The following is a 17951-nucleotide window of genomic DNA, read 5'->3' on the forward strand; positions in this document are numbered from 1 at the left end:
TTGTTGCATGAACAAAATAATGTCTATGTTCATCTTTTAAGCTTCTTCTGATGTACATCAGTGGTCAAGCTGGGACAGGTAAAAGTTTTTTAATTAAAGTTTTGACCAGTTATCTTAAAAAAACTACTGGTTCACATTTATGCTGTGTGGTAACAGTTCCAACTGGATTAGCTGCAGACAAATAAAGCAGTTACTTTGCATAGATTATTGATGTTACCAGTGGAACATGATAATACATTAGAATATCAGAAGTTGTCTGGAGAAGCTTCTTATGAAGTGTCAAGAGTGCTGAAGAAAATGAAACTTTTAATTATTGATGAGGTGAGCATGGTCTCAAACTTAATGCTTGCTTTTGTGCACTTACGAATGCAACAGGTATTAAACACAGATTACGATGTTCTTTTTGGGGTCGAAAACATTTAATTGTATTTGGAGATCTGCTACAACTAACTCCTGAAAAAGGAGAACCAGTGTTTAAACTCTTCTACATGAAGACACTAAGAAATCTTTGGGAAGTATTGGAAATGTGAATCTGTGTTTAAATTTTGAATATAAAGAACTCACTCAGAATATGCGAGAAGCAAGAGATGAAGATTATGCAAATATTCCAAAAGATGTAAGAATTGGTGTTCTAAGAAAACATGGTAAACAAGCTTTTCAAAGTCGTCTAGTAAAGAACTTGTTTACAAATGAAAACACACCAGCAGTAGTAATGTACAAGAAAATTAAAGGAAACAAGTCTATAGTTTTCTTAATGCCTACAGTGGAAGAGTGTTATATATTTAATACAGAGCTTATGAAAATTGGAAAATCAGGAAATAGTTCACATTGCAGCTATTGATAAAATACAGCATCAAGGAATAACAATTGTTCTTTCAGAAAAACTACAGACTAAATTGGATTATTTGGAAAAGTCTATCAAAAACTGCTGGCTTAGAAAAAAATGTAGATGTATGTTTAAACTGTCTGGTAATTTTGAAGCGTAATCTGAATGTAGAAGAAGGTTTAGTGAATGGAGCAATGGAGAAAGTTGTTGATTTTGTGAAATATCAAAATAGAAATGGAATTGAATTTTTGAAAGTTAAATTTGATCAGATTGCAGAGATAAGACAGATTGTTCGTTCTGCCGCACGTTTTTTGCTTGTAAAAGACTTGTATGTTCGTAGAAAAAAGTTTCCCTTCTGTTGAGCATATGCAATAACTATTCATAAAGAGCACGGTTTAAGTGTAGATAATGCTTTGGTAAATGTTGGAAATACTGTGTTTAAAGAGGGAATGCCATATGTTGATTTATCTCGAGTTAGAACATTGTCTGGTTTGTATTTAATGGATTTTGATGAGAACAAGGTTAGTGCTGATGTTAATTGTGTAAGAGAATATTATTGTTTGAGAAGGCTTCATGCTCCCCATTTAGATGTATATCCTATTTATGAGAAATGTGTTGTGTGTTAAAAACACAAATATGTTGAAGAGTTAACTATGGTTGAAAAGCAGAAAACTAAATCTACAGAAAAGCAAAGATGTAAAGAAGCTGAAAATAAAAACAAGTGATGATGTTCTTGGATACCAATTAGAAAATGCTTCTGGTGTCAACTGCTATGGTAATGTTATTATAAATGTTATATTTTACCTTGAAGATGTTTGTGGTGAAATTATCGAAAGTCAGGAAAAAACTTTATGTTCTGCACTTTACACTTTATTTTAGGAATTGAGAACTGATAGAAGTAAGATTCATTCTGCTTCTGGTATTCACCAACTATTGGATACATGTACTGGATCTTTAACGTTCAGTGCTAATATACAGCAAGGTGCACAATAATTTCTGATGGTTATGCTTGGAATACTAGAAGATGCAGGAATTCAGATTGAGAGTTTATTTGGACTCAGTTACAAATGGGAACATAAATGTGAAGTGTTTATTATCTACAAGGAATATAGTTGACAGAGAACGATTTTTATATTTAACAATACCTGACTGTAAATCTGTACCATTTTCCAAATTAGTAAAAGAAAGATGATCATGAGATGATGTATTCTCGTTGTAAATCAAGAATGCTATCTACATTATGCCTACAAAGGTATGGAAAGAATTTGATTATAATGATTCAACGCTGTCGACCAAATGGAAGAAAAGTGAAAAACAAAATTAAAAAAATTGTTGCTAATCAAGTATCTATTTCTGTAAGAACTTTTGCAACAGTTGCTATTGTTTTCCATGCTGGAAATACTACTACAAGTGGACATTATACAGTTTATTTAAAGTGTAATAATGGTTGGAGTCACTGTAATGATACACACTTGGAAATGAACCGAGATTGCCTTATGAATTACCCAACTCATACTTAATTTTTCAGAAACAAACATTTTAGATACACTATTCGGCTTTAATGGCAAGGTGTATAAGATCTTGAAGGAATTCATACTGGATGCTTTCAAAGCAAAATCTTTGATACATTATCTGGCATATTAGGAAAATTGTGCAGAGAAACTACGTAAGATCTTTATATATGTATCCATTTGTCAATTCTTTAACCTTTTAAAAGAACATCCAAGACACCCAAGGTTTGCTGCATTCAATTTAATGGTGAGGTTATCTCATACACCAACGTGTTTTCCCTTGTGTCTTGTTCATGGTATGGTGGTTCCTGCCACGATGTCGGATTAGGATTCACAGTTTCACCAAAATCGATGAAGGACAATTTATGCAATCCACTTAATGAATCCAGCTTCCATGAGTGCCATCTTAACAAAGTAAAATGTTATATATTGTATACTCTGGCCAAACGTATCAGTTGTTGTTTATTCTAAACAGTCCATAATTCATCACAATAACACAATCATCTCTGTAATGGGTTTTGAGTCCTCTAATATTTTTTCATGTAATTCATTTTATTCCATTACATTTTTTTTTCTCGGTTTTTCATGCCCTGTTTCCTTATTTTGGACCCGACCTTTTTATTTTTTTAGATAAAGTGCATCTAATCTTACACCTTACTCGGTTTACTATCCAATTACTGTGGATCCTAGAACAAAATATACTTTCAATCACAAATATTTACAACATTTCAATATACATATCCAATAAGGGAACACCGGGAGGAATTCTTTATTACTCTCCCCCTCCTTCATTCATTTTCTTACTGTATAAGTGACAGTTACCACGGACTGTATTGAAAAGCCCAAAAGCTAGAAAGCTACAGACATTGTATTGCACCAGTGGGCTTAGCCTCCTTTTGTGATCTTCTACAGCTGAATTCCTTCATACTGATACTGGTATGCGCCCTTTTCTCAATGCAAATTTCTTGCCTTTGATCATCTAAAAAAGAAAACATTGCTGGAATTGCCTTCTATTCCTGCTGACAGCTCTTTACCAAAAACAAACTTATCTTAAAACTTGAAGCAATCTCTGCACAGTACTGTACACATTCTCCTACACATACAATATTTACAAAATGTACAAGATTACACATTTACAGTTGCACCACCATTTCTTCAATGGAATTCAATCCTATTAAAGCTAAGGTTTCAAAATCTATAATATATCTAAATTATTTCTTCCTCAATTGGCGCTCCCTATCTCCCTCATGATCCTGTCACGCAATTGAGTCTATAACTACAAAGGACAGTATCAGTAGTTTATCATTAAGGTTGTGTTCCTCAATAAAGTGTCTTGCAACCGGATATTGTATATTATTATTCTGAATTGCTCGCTGGTGCTCTAATCCTTTTGCGAGCCCTATGGATGGATCTCCCAATATATAATTTACCACATGGGAAAATTAAGCAGTAAATACAATACTCATCTCACAGTCATAATTACCATTGATTGTGAATGTTCTTCTACTGTTTGGCACTTTAATGTCAACACAATTGTTGCTGCTAGCACATGCTTTGCATCGCCTGCAGCACCTAAAGTATGTGGCCACAGATTTTATACCTTCTTCATCCAAAGAGTGAACAGCATTCTTACTCAGTTCATCTTTCAGAGATCTTCCCTTTCTGAATGTGATTTGAGGATTCTTATTGATGTATTTAGTAATGGTTTTGTCTGTTTTTAAGATATGCCAATTACGTGTGAGTATATTCCTAATTTAAAAGGATTGGTTAGAAAAGGTAGTAATAAACCTTACCTTTTCCCCTTCCCCCTCACTGTGCGGTCTGGGTTTCAATAATTGAGGTCTTTTCAAATCCTTCATTTTGATTTCTGCCCTCCGAATGGTTTTCTTACTGTATCCCCGTTCAACAATTTTTTGATCATAAGTTCTTTTTCAATATCATAGTCTGCTTCTGCACTGCAATTGCGCTTGGCCCTGATCAACTTACAATATGGAATACTTTGTATTAAGTTTTGTGGGTGAGCATTTGTGGCATTAAGGAGACTGTTTCCTGATGTCTCCTTATGATGTAACTCAGTCACTAAGGAATTGCCTTGTACAGTAAGCTTAATATCAAGGAACACACTGGTTTTGTTGCTAATATTGGACGTGAATTGTAAATTCATTTCATTATTGTTAAACGATGACACAAAGGTTTCAGCCAATACCCTGTCCCTTTTACAAATCAAGAAAATGTAATTGATAAAACTAGTCCATAAAACTATATTTTCACCAAATGACATCCAGCTCTCGGACACTCCCTCCTCTCACACTATCTGTTAATAACATTAGATGTGACAAGTATATATACTTATATTAGACATGATCTGGGTATTCTAGCAATAAGACACTTCTTGAGAGCAAGATCAATCTCTATGTTGTTAAACACCGAAATGCTGATCAATATGGTTTATCACTGCTTGACAAACAATTATTTCCTGTTTGACCAAAAAGTTTACAAACAGGAACAGGGAACGGCAATGGGCACCTGCTTCGCCCCTTGCTATGCGATTTTATTCATGGTGGTGGGAGGAGTAGGTGTCCGAGAGCTGGATGAAAAGACTGCAGAATTCGCATTGGGGTTGTGAATCCTGCTGTGGCGCTGGCTCCAGTGCTTTGTTTTCAAAAAGCCCCATGGTGGGCCAAGTTCTGGTGGCCCCTCTAGCTCTCCACAAGATTGCTCCAAAAATAAGTTTGTTGGGACCTCGAATAGGGACATACCAAAGCCCTGTTTTGCGGTGCATACACTTGCCTCTTCAGCACATTAGCTATCCATCTAACATAATGGTGGCAAGTCAGTTTTTCGACAGTAAGAAGAGGTTCAAATTGTATTGGTTGGGGATCCTAATGGCGACTTGCCCCTTATAGACTTCACAAGAGGGCTGACATCATACTACCTGGAATCTCCCATGGATAGGTTGGGGATTCCAACGGGGCGACTATCTTCCAAATCTACTTTATCAGGTCTCATTGAAGGAATCTCCAGAGCTATTTTTACTCCATACTTCAAACCTTGGTGTACCACAGGGAAGATCATACATCATATAATTCACAGGCTCTACTTAATGCATCAAGAATCACGCACAGTAAGGTTGCTTAAACGGCCCAACACCATACCAATGTTCCAACTGACAGAGATTAAGCCTAGAAAAAGTTACATCAATGTAACGAAACACGTGTTGGCTGTCATCGACTGTTTTACCATCTACAACGACCAGGAAGGCCCTAGGATTAGGACCTCCAGTCAAGCTATCACTGTTGACTTAGCTTGTACTGCTCAAAGAATTTGTGATTCATGCACATAATGTTAACTTGACAACATTAAATTGGATAAAACCGATACTTGATTCTCTGATGTTCTCTTCTCTGTTTGCTTGAGACTTGTATAATGTTCACCTAGTGATGTGGGTATTGGCCATCGAGTTAAATCTTAACGGATAATGCTGAATCATTGATACTTTTTGATGTGCGACTGTATTAACCATCACTACCGCCTTATGATATTGTAAAGTCCTGGGGGCACTCGCAAATTAATTTGCAGGGGCCTGCGAGGGCTCCTGCAGCCCCAGGAACTGCCACCTCCTGGGGCTTATTTCATTGTATGCGGGGGCACCATGGCCCCCCACAGCCCCGGTGACCGCCACCTCTGCAGGGCTGTAAAAAAATGCATGGGGGTCCCAATCCCCCCTACGGTCCCACAGGGACTGCCACTTCCCCGGGGCTCTGTATCACAACCAAAATGATGTCTGGGGGAAGAGCCCCCTAACATTGCCCTGGGACCACTACCTCCCCCGGGCACATACTAATAAAAAATGCAGGGGTTTGTAGTGGACCCTTTGCCCCGGGGACCACCACCTCCCCGGGGCTTTTAACACATAGAAGGGGGGCCTTGTGGCACCCCTCATGGAGCCTTCTATGACCCTGGTGACCACCACCCCGAGGGCCGGCTCCTCCAGTGTCCCGGGGTTCCCTGGGATACTGCTGTTTGTTATGGCAGGGAGGGTAGAACAGCGGTCTGTCATAGCAAACCCTGCTTTGCTTTGTTGAAGCGAGAGCAGGAAAACCTGCTCTCGCTTCAATGAAGCAAAGCAGAATTGCTTTTGAGCAAGGGGAGCTGCAGGTCAGCAGCTCCTCTTGCTCAAAAGCAATGCCGGCTCCTGCAGGAGGCAGGGAGGCAGCGGGACAGTAGGGGCATTGGGGTTCCCCCCACGTTCCCAAACCGAAAAAGGCCAGCCTGGTGGATGGGTTCCCCGGGGCCAATAGAGGCCTCAGGAGGGGGCCCCCTTCCTTTTTTTTTTCAAGAAAAAACAGGTCAAGCCCTGGGGGATAGGGTCCCCAGGGCCCCAAATATTGTAAAAGCAGGTGGGCCACACAGCTCCTCTAATTAAAAAAAAGCTGGCATTGCGCAAGAGGCCCGCCCCCTTCCCGCAGCACTCTGCAAACGTGCCCCCTGGCGCATTGTAAGTTGGGGAATTAATTCCCCTTGAATACTGAGGGTCCCAGATTTCTTTGGCCTCCCCCATAATGTGATGCTGTATGGACTATTGTGCCTGAAGTATGGTGCCTTTGAGAGCAGGGCTTGGGTCGGTGAGGTACTGTGCCTCCAGGGTCCTCTGGCAGTCCTCCAGATCTAATAATTGCGCCACTCGTTTGCGTTTAGCCATGGCATGGAAACTGATATCCATCCCACGTACTGTGGGCTTCAAGGCTTCCCATAAGATACATTTAGAGACAGTCAAGACACCATTAAATTCGAGATTTTGCGAGACCGCTAGTTACAAGGTCTCCATATACTCCGGGTCCCGTAGGTGCCATGAGACATCTTCCACCTAAATGGGGGTTTGAAAGAGTGTACCTGGAGCCAGCACTCAACTGGAGAATGACCCCAAAGGCCCCTGGGAAGATGTGACATGCAGGAGACCCAATGCACGTACCTAAGGGATACAAACATACAGTCCAGGTGAGACAGGGATCCAAGAACTGCAGACATATATGTGTAACTGTGCTCAAAGTGGTGGAGCCCACGCCAAATGTCTGACCAGCCTATCGTGGTAGCCAGAAGGTGTAGTTTGGTTCTATCTGTTGGGGGATTTCACCCTAAGGCACGCATTCTGTCCATTACTGTCATGGTGTCGTTCCAGTCCCTACCCAGGAGTGTCAGGTCATCTGATAACACACACCATAAGCATGTTATCTTTTTGACAAAGGTGGCGCTTAATGGTGGAGGGGCATAAATATTGCCTAGGTTCAGGCATTCCTCGTAAAGTATACCTGATAGCAAGACATATCTTCTGCCCGAATCCACCCAGTGCTTTGTGTGTACAAAGGGGATATGGTGATGTATTAGAATGACAGACCCACGGGATCCCCTGGTGAACCCTGTATGGTATATGGCATAAAACCCAAATCTGGAGAGACAGGGAGCCTCAGTGCCCAATAGGTGCATCTCTTGTAAAAAGAGAATATCGGCCCCATAGCTTTTGGCTTGGTGATGAATGGCATCCTCTTCACTTTATTGAGAAGACCCCTAACATTCCACTAGACTATGGTCAATTCCCCAGGCGTGGGAGTAATCGGTTGTGTTGTCATAAACCCTGGGCAATGAACTGCGATCTGCTAGCGGAAGTTGAGGAGATTTGGTAATTAGACATTTCATTGAAAACACAGAATTCATGCAAGAACTCCTACTCTGCTACACAGTAGAGTTACCTATTGTATCCACAAGCCTTTGGTAAATCAACTTTACCTTTACATGCTAAAAAGTATATAGCCAATTCACAAAAGTGAACTTTGAAAAACAGGGAATGAGATAGGTGATGATTTTGGGGTTACCCCTTACCTAGGAGGAGGGCAAGCAGATGCCTTGAACAAAAAAAAATATAACTTTCTTGAAGTGGAGATTACAAAAACCAACACAGATTTCAATACAGATTTATACTGTAAACCCATAGACCGCAATAACCTCTTACACTATCACAGCTTCCATCAGGATAGTTTAAGAAAGCACCTACTGTACTCACAAATGCTTCGGGTTAAAAGGATAGTATCATCACCAGAAATGGCAAACAACCGTATTGAGGAAATGGAAAAAAGATTTCAACAAAGAGGGTACCCTCAGGATGTACTAGACCAAGCGAAAACGCGATGTGCACAAAGAACCAGACAAGAACTTTTGGAAAAAACACCCACAAAAGAAAACACCTGGGTAGTAATAGTTTCAAAATATTCTACCAAAAGTAAAGCATTCAAACATATCATCAAAAGACACTGGTCTATATTGCCACAGGAACAAGAATTCAATCACATTTTCGAAGGATGAACCAATTGTTGCATACCAGAGAGCAAGCAACCTGCGAGAGATACTAAAGCCAAAAGGTTTCAAGACAGAAGCAACATACCATGGTACAATACCATGTCACAATTGCAGCAATTGCAACAATATTATAAAAGGTGCAATTATTACCCACCCAAGAAAAGGCCATACGATCAAACTTAAAGTATCAGCTACATGTGACACTATGAATGTAGTGTATCTTCTAAAATGTCCCTCCAGACAAGGTTATGTGGGGAAAACTGAACGATAAATTAAGACCAGAATAAATGAACATAAATCAAATATACGCAACAGAATGACAAAATCAATAGTAGAAAACCATTTTATGGAAGCGTCACATAACATTAGCGAACTCAGATTAACGGTACTAGAAATAGTACAAAAAAGAGAAGGAAAAGACAACGTCAAACTATTGTTGCAAAGAGAAAATGATTGGGTATATAGACTGGAAACCCTAAAACCATTGGGAATGAACGATAGAGTTGAACATAGTTGTTATCTATAAATACAGATTGATGTACATTGTAAGAATATGCTTCTAACAAGCTATTTGCAGGATATCTCCCTTGTAAATAGGAAATGTACCATGGAGAACATAAGAATTATTTCTTTTTTTTAAACATAAACTAATCGAAGAAGTCACATCATACAACTTTTGTATTGTATTATCATAATATTTAATAGTATGAAACATATTAGGTTTTTCAACACATGACTGATAGACACATTACATTTACATTGAGGCTTTATTAGGACCTTTCAGGTTTTCAATATGGCACCCACAGAAGCGGCTATTTTAGTCCTTCATCTATTCACAATGTAACCTAGGCAAGAAGGCCCCCACCGTTTAGTCTATCTACAAATTTTAGTCCATCTACTATGTCACTATTCACATACAGGAATCCACTCGTTGCTTGGGACTCACATGAAGGACAACACAGCCTTTCACATACAGCGGATCGTTCCAAGTAAGTTACAGCGCTTTGTAGATAAAGCCATGTGGCACCTAATCAATGCATGTATAACTGTGAGAAACGACACCAGTTATAGCAAGGAATCATGCAGATCCCGAGTATTAACCACGTATTTCGACACATAGCACCAGCCATTTAAGCAAATACACTGCCGCAATACCGAACTACTCGTAAGACATAGAGCCCGAGTATCATCAAGCATCATCACAAACGTTTGAAATAAGCCACTCCGCACCGTTCAAAGCACAGAAGCCTGATAGCGACCTGGTCCCACACGGTAATATAAAAGAGCACAGAGTTCTGAAAGCTCATTATATTTGCTAAGCCTACGTTTTCCACCAATTTAACAAAGTTCACAGATAATGTGAACACTTTATCATGTTGGAATAACATAATTCACAACCGACCGCATTAAAATTTTACACAGTACATAGCACTAAAAATCACATTAGTCAGATGGTAATTTATACTGCCACTGTTTTTTGGGCAGTTTCATCACTTTACCATGGCACAACTTCACAGTGTTTAATATGGTTCAATACATTAATTATATGTATCCTCGTGTATTAAAATCATACATTGATTTTTAGAAACATGTTCCCTGGCGAAGGCTAGCATTAGCCGAAGTGCATTGGATAAATCAATACCATGCATTTGGGAAATGAAAGAATTTGAAATAAGAGTGAATAACAACTCTAACATACAGAACAACGAAATGAATAAGCAAACAGCGAATTAAACCAACAAATAAGTGGTTGATTTAATATTATTTTGATAACATTACAGCCCCTATAGGGGACACAGCAGTGACCAGGGGACATTCCCCAATAAGGGGGCATGCATTTTGAGATTTAACTACGTGCACAATGGAGTGCATACCTAGGAGCACGCAACAAATACCAAAACCGTAAAAAATCGGGAGTACAAGTGTATATCTAATTCATTGAACACAAAGAGCACATCATGCTGAATGATTCGGTGGTGGTCCCATCCTCCTACGACCACCTCAAACAAAGTTATGGGCAAAAATACAATGCCAACCATAGGCCCAGCAAAGCATTCTGGGGCGAGATTCTAGAGTTTAGTGAATATTATAGTATTAGCTCTCAGCTGAGCCTGAGAGCCTGCCACTTGAGGAGTGTTTTGATATTGAATACTATAATATTCACTGCAGTCTAGAATATTGTCCCATAATGCTTATCAGGGCCTTTGGTTGGGATTATATTTTTGCCCATACCTGTGTTTGGGTTGAACCTAGGAGAATGGGACCACCACCAAATCATTTCAGCATGATGTGCTCTTTGTGTTCAAGGCATCTGCTTGGTTCTCTCCCTAGGTTAGTGAGGACATCAAAATCATCACCTCTCTCACTGCTTGCTGATTTTCATTTTCACTTTTGTGAAATTATTATATGCATTATAGCATGTAATAATAGAGGTTCATGTCATTTTATCAAGGGTATGTGAGGTTTCTGTTTTATTTATTGTAGTGAGACGGAACGGAGTAAAGAAGTTTTTGATCAATTTTGCAGATTTCCGAGTAGTGGTACTCGGCCAACTACGCCCACCCTTAGTTGTCATCTATCCTCAGGATGTAAATGTATTAAAACTGAGACGGGGGATAGGGACTTGACCTCTGCCCACTAACTAAAACAGAAAAAAATACTAACATAGTATCATAATAAACCCCAAAACCCTTTCCACCCCCACCCAATACTGCCTAGAACGGGGAGCATCTGTCGCGGCAGAGGGCACTCTCAGGCCCCCAACAGAGGGACTCAAGGTGCCTCCTTCAAAAGTAACCTGAACACCCATGTAATTTTAACAAACAATAAAAGTGTCTAGGGTGGGAGAAAGTATGTGGCTGAACACCCATGCCATCTTTGTGGTTCGTACAGAGCTAAGCATACTTGAGGGTTGTCTGCAAAAGCAGCCCTGTTTCTTTGAAGGATAGATGTCTACAACTGGTGTTAGGATTCTTCTTCTGGGTCTGAGGAATGCCGGGCAGATCCCGATCTGTAACATCTTTTGGATTTGTTTCTCTTTGGCCTGTTCATGTGTGGGTCCAGAGATGAGTCTGATTCCATTAGCAGCAGGGTACATGATTTCGGATGTGTTTGTTCATCTGTCCAGGCAAATTCCGCCTCAGGCGAGTCGAAGAAGTAGGACTTAGAATTATAAATGACTCGCATGCGGGCCGGATATAAAAGCATGTATTGTATGTTCAATTCCTGCAGCCTGTGTTTTGCCTCCATAAAAGACTGGCACTGTTGTTGTATCAGACGGGTATAACCCGGGAATATCATTATAGATTTGGAGTCATGTTTAGGTTTGTCTTTTTGGGTCCTGGCAAATTGCAGAATGGAATCTCGGTCTGCATAATTCAGAAACTTTGCAATTCACGGGTCTTGGGCTTTACCCTGGAGGCGGCTCCTTTGTTAAAGCACGATGTGCCCGCTTTACAACTAAACAGGCAGACAGTTTGGCTGTTGGCAGGAGGCCTGTTAGCCATTGGGTGAGAAAATGGGTCATGGTTGAGACTCGCAGCCCTCCAGGAAGCCAATGAAACGCAAATTATTGCGCTGTGCACGCCTTTCACCGTCTTCGACCCAAGAGCCCAATTCCTGTGTCATCACTGTGAGTTTATTTACTTTCTTCTTCAGGGTGGTTACTGTATCTTTGATTGTTGACACACACATCTCCACCTTGGTAATGTGGTCAACAGCCTTCCGGAGATCTAGGCATTAGAAGGAGACCTCCGATCCCACAGCGCCAATTTTGGCATCCAGTGTGTTCCTTGCTTCGGTGATGGCTACCAGGAGTGTTGCATTGTCTGGCATCACGCAGTTCATGTCCCCCCAGTAGTACCGCCAGGAGCTGTGGCATACTGATCCAGGGTACTCTGCTTAGTATCTGCCACACCCAGCTTATCTTTGCCCATGGCGATGGTCGACTCAGCGGCTGTGTTAGAATCACAGATCTTATTGCAAGAGGAGGGGGATAGAGATGCGGCCCTCATTGTTGTCTCTCGCCCTCAGACCACCGAGCAATCATTGTGCTTCTCAGGAGTGACGCATCAGTCTGGGCCTCATGGAATCCAACGTGTCTCGGACCACATGCCCAACCAGGCCTAGCCCAGCCGCCTTCATAGCCCTCGACAGCTGGCCAAGTAGGACCCGCTATAGGGACCTGACTCGCCGGACCCCCATCCCACCACGTGCAACCAATTTGCTGTAGTGTAGTGGCACTCCCTCTCAGCAGGGTTGCTGCATCTGGTTGCGTGTACCCAGCAGTAGCTTCATGCAGGACTCCAGAGAGGATTCTGATTTCAGAGCCTGTCGTCTTCCCGGTGTATGGCGGATGCTCTTGCCCCATTTAAATAGTAGCACCCTCCACACTCCATGCTTATCCGCTGCCCCTCCCACTCCATCGAGTCCAAGGATTGTTCGCCACATGAGGGGGTCAGGCATTGAGGCTCAGGCAGCTCGATGGGCACTGAAGTAGGGAAGGATTGGTGTTTGGCCTCCAGGCCGATGGGAAACCGGCTCAGGCGGTCGCCAACAGCGGCCGTGTAACGTAGGCTGAACTGAAGGGCTCCTCTGTTGAGAGGTCCACGTCAGGAGGCACTCGCAGTCGGCAGACAGTCCCAGGCCACTGGCATACACTCTGCGCAGGTCGCTCCCAAAAGCCAAAGCCTGCACCGGCAGTCACTCAGCCCTGAATAATCTGTTGGTGGGACCTAAGCCACACAGTCCATCCTGGTGCCTAGTGTGTCCCAATCTGCGCCAAGTGGGTGGGCCTCTCATCCCTCCAGGAAGCACGGGCAGAGAAGGAAGGCTTATCTTGGAGTCGATCCGGGGGCGTCCCCAGCAGGCAAGCCCCGCACAGCAGTTGGCATACACGCCCCCGGGCCACAATCACAACTCAGAGCCATCCGGGCGGTCCCTGGCCAACAGGGCACCCCACCACCTACCTCAAAGGTCAGAATGCTGACAGTTCTGCCCACTATCAATACAAGGGGGAGGGACATAGATAGGACAATATTTTACGGGGTCCAGTGTACTCGTCCTATAGACTAGTGACACAAAGGGATGTACAAAAGTTCCCCGGGAAGAGTGACGGAGAGGGGTATGTGTGCTGGTGAGTTGGGGAATCCCCTAGTTGGAACTAGAACCCTCACACACCCAGCAAGCTAGGTGTCATGCTTCATCATATGGGCTCTGCTCCTCGTCAGACTGGCGCTGCAATGTCTGACGGGCTCCCGAAACCGGGGCTCTTTATCGGAGATCTTTTGTTCCCGCCATATGGTGCGTGCGTGTGAGAGGGCCTGGGGAGTGTGGTCGTGACGTGGGTTTTAAGTTAAAAAAGGTGAGTCAGTCCACATACTGAATTTATTCTCGTAGTAGACTCCCTTGGTTAAAAACAAAGAATGGTGGTGTGGGAGGGGAGAGACAATGACCCTAACACTATTAGGGTGAATTGGACTACTACCCTCAATTATCGGTCGACATGTTTCTTGCCTGATGGCAATTCTTCAGGACCTAAATAGGATCGTACCACACAGTGAAAATACTAGTGACAAATATATACAAAAGTAAAGGGTCAAAACTTGCAGGTAGGTATACGACCGTTTTTCAGTCAGTAATACCAGGATGCAGGCTAGTCAGTCCTGCTGCAGTTTGAATGCCTGTGGAAATGAGATAAGGTTTAAAAAAACGTAGTACAGAACAACTGCATTAATGAATTTTACACCCTAAAAGCATAGTGAGCGCACACACACCCACAATTACCGTGTTAGTTAAAAAACCGAGCATAAATGTTGCTAATAGTGGCAAACCATCGATGTGATCAATTAGTACAAGCCATTGCATGCATCGGTCGGAATTGACAAGAAGAAACAACATAGTACAGTGCTGTACAATCTGAGGAGTGTAATCTAGGGAACCTTACCCTAAACCGGATCCCTGATGGACCTCTCAGTCTGCTCCCGTGGGACTGGCTGGGGAGGTATACAACCTAGTTTTCGGGAGACAATGTTTTTTTATAGAGTGTATAGTCTCCTGGCAATATAGTTTGGGGTGCTGGTAGGTAGGTGTGGTCTTACCATATGGCTAACGAGACGAGGTAAGGTAGAGTACCTCCCTATGTGCCCTGAGCACTAGAATCGTCCGGTGTGTCTCCCACTGCCACAAACGGCCAGTGCTACACCGACCAAAGGGGCGAGAGCGGACAACAGGGCCAGCGCCCGCAGTCCCCGCGCTGAGCCCCGAACAATGCGTCAGAGAGCCAACGCGAGCCGGCAAAGCAGCCGGGCAAGGTGGCCGCGCCCGCCCCGCATCCATAGCAAGGCGCGCTGCACCGTAGTGCAGCGGGAGACGGCCACCCAGAGAGTCACATACTCCTGGGATACAGTGGGGGTTGACGGAAGAGCTTACCTGGTCAGTCGTGGATGTACCATGGCGTCTACCTGAGAAAATCTCTCACCTTCGGCGGCAGCAGTCCAAGCGGATTCACCTACCCCACGAGCAGCGTCTAGGTAATGACGCAGAGCAGCTGGTGACGATCTCTCTGCGCGGGCAATATTTAAGCGCCACAGAGGCTGCCTGTTGCAGCGTCGTTCTCCATTAAGGGACCGCCCCCACCCATGACAGCGCATGTGTAGTGTAGAGGGCGACTTGCTAGGAGATGGGCTGTTGGCAATGGCGGCCATCTTAGAGAGGTGAAAAGTTCAAAGGAAAGCAGATGGGGAAATAGGATGATAGCTATACCGTTTAAAGGGTTGGGCAGTGGAGCAATTGACTGCGAGTGTCCAAATAACAAGGTTATCAATTGTCAATTGGTCTCAGCGTAACCAGGAAACAGGGACCACCCCCACCCATGACTGCACATGTGTGTAAAGCGCGACTTGCTAGGAGACGGTCTGTTGGCTATGGCGGCCATCTTAGAGAGGTGACAATTAAAGGAAAGTAGGTAGGGAAGTAGGATGATAGCTACTCCATTTGAAAGGCTGGGCAGTAGAGCAAATGACTGCGAGTGTCCAAATAACCAGGTGATAAATTGTCAATTGGTCTCGACAGAGCAAAGAAACAGTTTTAAACACACCATAACTCATAATGGACATTGCATAAGGTTGGATCACAGGGTCATGTTCCTAGAGACACCCAAGGGACAGAGTCATTTAATCCAACCAGGTCCAATCGAAGACGATGGACCCATCTTTGTTCAATCCTGAACAAGGCTTTTTTGGAAGTGGCTGGGTGGGCTTCTAACACCAACCAAGTGAGACTGTCTGCCGTGTGGTTGTTTTGGGAAAAATGTTCGTATAGTCTGGTATGTGTTTTATGGCACCTGATGTTGCTCTTGTGCTCTAAAATCCTTACTTTTACGTGCCTCATGGTCATTCCTATGTAATTTTTGCCACAAGGGCAAGTGATCATATAGACACATTTGGTGCTGTTACAATTGGTGTGCTTACGTAGTTGCCACTGAAATGTGTCAGACAATCTTACTTCTTTACATTGGGATGTCTGAGGGCATGCCGCACATCCTCCACAGGGGAAATGACCTACCACTGGGGGAAGGTCCCACAATCTCCTCTGGTTATCACTGTTGTTATGTCTCGGGCGGGTGTGTATTAAGGCATCCTTCAGATTAGCAGTTCTCTTAAATGCGAATCTGGGTTTGGGAATTTCTAGCCCTCCCGAGTTGATTATTGACCAATGTTTATTTATAGTTTTTTTGAGGAATGTGGAGTTGGGAGTAAAAGAGGTCACACACGTTATCAACTCGTCTTGGACTTTAGGATGTTCTTCCAAAAGGTTTGACCTAGGGTTATTCAAGGCTCTTTTCCGTGACTGTTTTACTAGTCTGGTGGGATACCCTCTGTCTTGTAGTTTGTGTTGCAGCAGAGTGGCCTCCCTTTGGAAATCTACAGTGTCCGAGCAGTTCCTTCTAATACGGAGGAATTGGCCAAAGGGCAGGTTATCCCTCAGGGCCCGTGGGTGATGGCTCTGGAATAGTAGAAGGCTGTTTCTGTCAGTGCTTTTACGAAAAAGAGTCGTGCTCAAGCTGGTAGGGTTGAGGTTAATGCATAAGTCCAGGAAGGGGATGGTGGTGGTTGATATTGTTTCCGTGAACTTAAGGTATTGATTTTGGTGGTTGATCCAGCTGCAAAATGCCTCACAGGTCCTGCGATCACCCTTCCAAAAGACCAGGATGTCGTCAATATACCTGCGCCACAAGGTGATGTTATCACGATAAGGATTGTGTGCAGACTGGATAACTCTTTCCTCAAAGGTTGCCATGTAAATACATGCCAGGCTTGGAGCAAATGTAGAACCCATAGAGGTCCCCTGGATTTGGTGGTAGAGTTGAGAACCATATTGGAAGAAGTTTTCAGTCAAAGCTAAGGATGCACATGCCATGATAAATGAAACCGGAGTTGGAGAGGACCAGTCTTCCAACAGTAGAGTGGACTCCACTGCCTCCAGAGTGGCCTGTTGAGTGATATTGGTGTAGAGCGCCTCAACATCCATCGTGAGGAGGAGGTCCACACCTTCCCTCCCCTCCAGGGATTCAATGAGTCGGAGGACATCCCGAGTATCTTGTAAGAAAGATGGGATTTTCTTCACCACTGGTTGCAGAAAGACGTCGCAGAATTTCGACAGGGGCTCGAGTAGGGAGCCTATGCCAGAGACAATGGGTCTCCCTGGTACCGGAGTGACACCCTTATGAATTTTGGGGAGGGTGTAAAAGTAAGGGATGACCGGGTCCGTGGTGACTAGGAAAGCTGCTTCATTTTTGGAGATCCACTCATTTGTCTCGCCCTCAAGTACAAGGCTTGTAATAGTGGTCATGAGTCGTTTGGTGGGGTCAGTATTGAGTGGTCTATAGTGGGAGATGTTAGCAAGTTGACGTCTGCATTCCGTGTCGTAATCAACATGATTCTGGATCACAGTAGCCCCACCTTTATCTGCTTGTTTGATCACTATGCTGGTGTCATTTCCAAGTTCAACCACAGCCTGTTTCTCAGCTTTGGACAAATTCGTGTAAGAGGAATTGTTAGGTCTGTTATCTAGACTCCTCAATACTGCTTTTTCAAAAGCAAGGATTTCTGGGGGAACCATCGAGTCTGACGGTGTGAAAGTTGATGGCTTGCGTAGACCAGTGTCTGTTTTGTCCTGTTCTGGTTTGTCTGCAAAAAAGGAACGGAGGCGTACCTTTCTAAAGAGTTGCTTTACTTCACAAGTTTCGGTGAAGTTGTCAGGAG

The 17951-nt window shown here is 43.2% G+C and overlaps 1 long non-coding RNA gene across 2 annotated transcripts in view; it reads right to left on the reverse strand.

Moving 5' to 3' along the window:
• Positions 1 to 2699: 2699 nt before the first annotated feature.
• The window catches only part of LOC144827758 (uncharacterized), a 312614-nt gene continuing 297362 nt past the window's right edge, over positions 2700 to 17951 (reverse strand). For both annotated transcript variants that reach the window (XR_013610349.1, XR_013610350.1), the window contains exon 4: positions 2700 to 3316. This is a non-coding gene — a long non-coding RNA (uncharacterized LOC144827758). The remainder of the gene's footprint in view (positions 3317 to 17951) is intronic.

Source organism: Lissotriton helveticus, chromosome 4_1, assembly GCF_964261635.1.
Source record: "Lissotriton helveticus chromosome 4_1, aLisHel1.1, whole genome shotgun sequence".
NCBI lineage: Eukaryota > Metazoa > Chordata > Amphibia > Caudata > Salamandridae > Lissotriton > Lissotriton helveticus.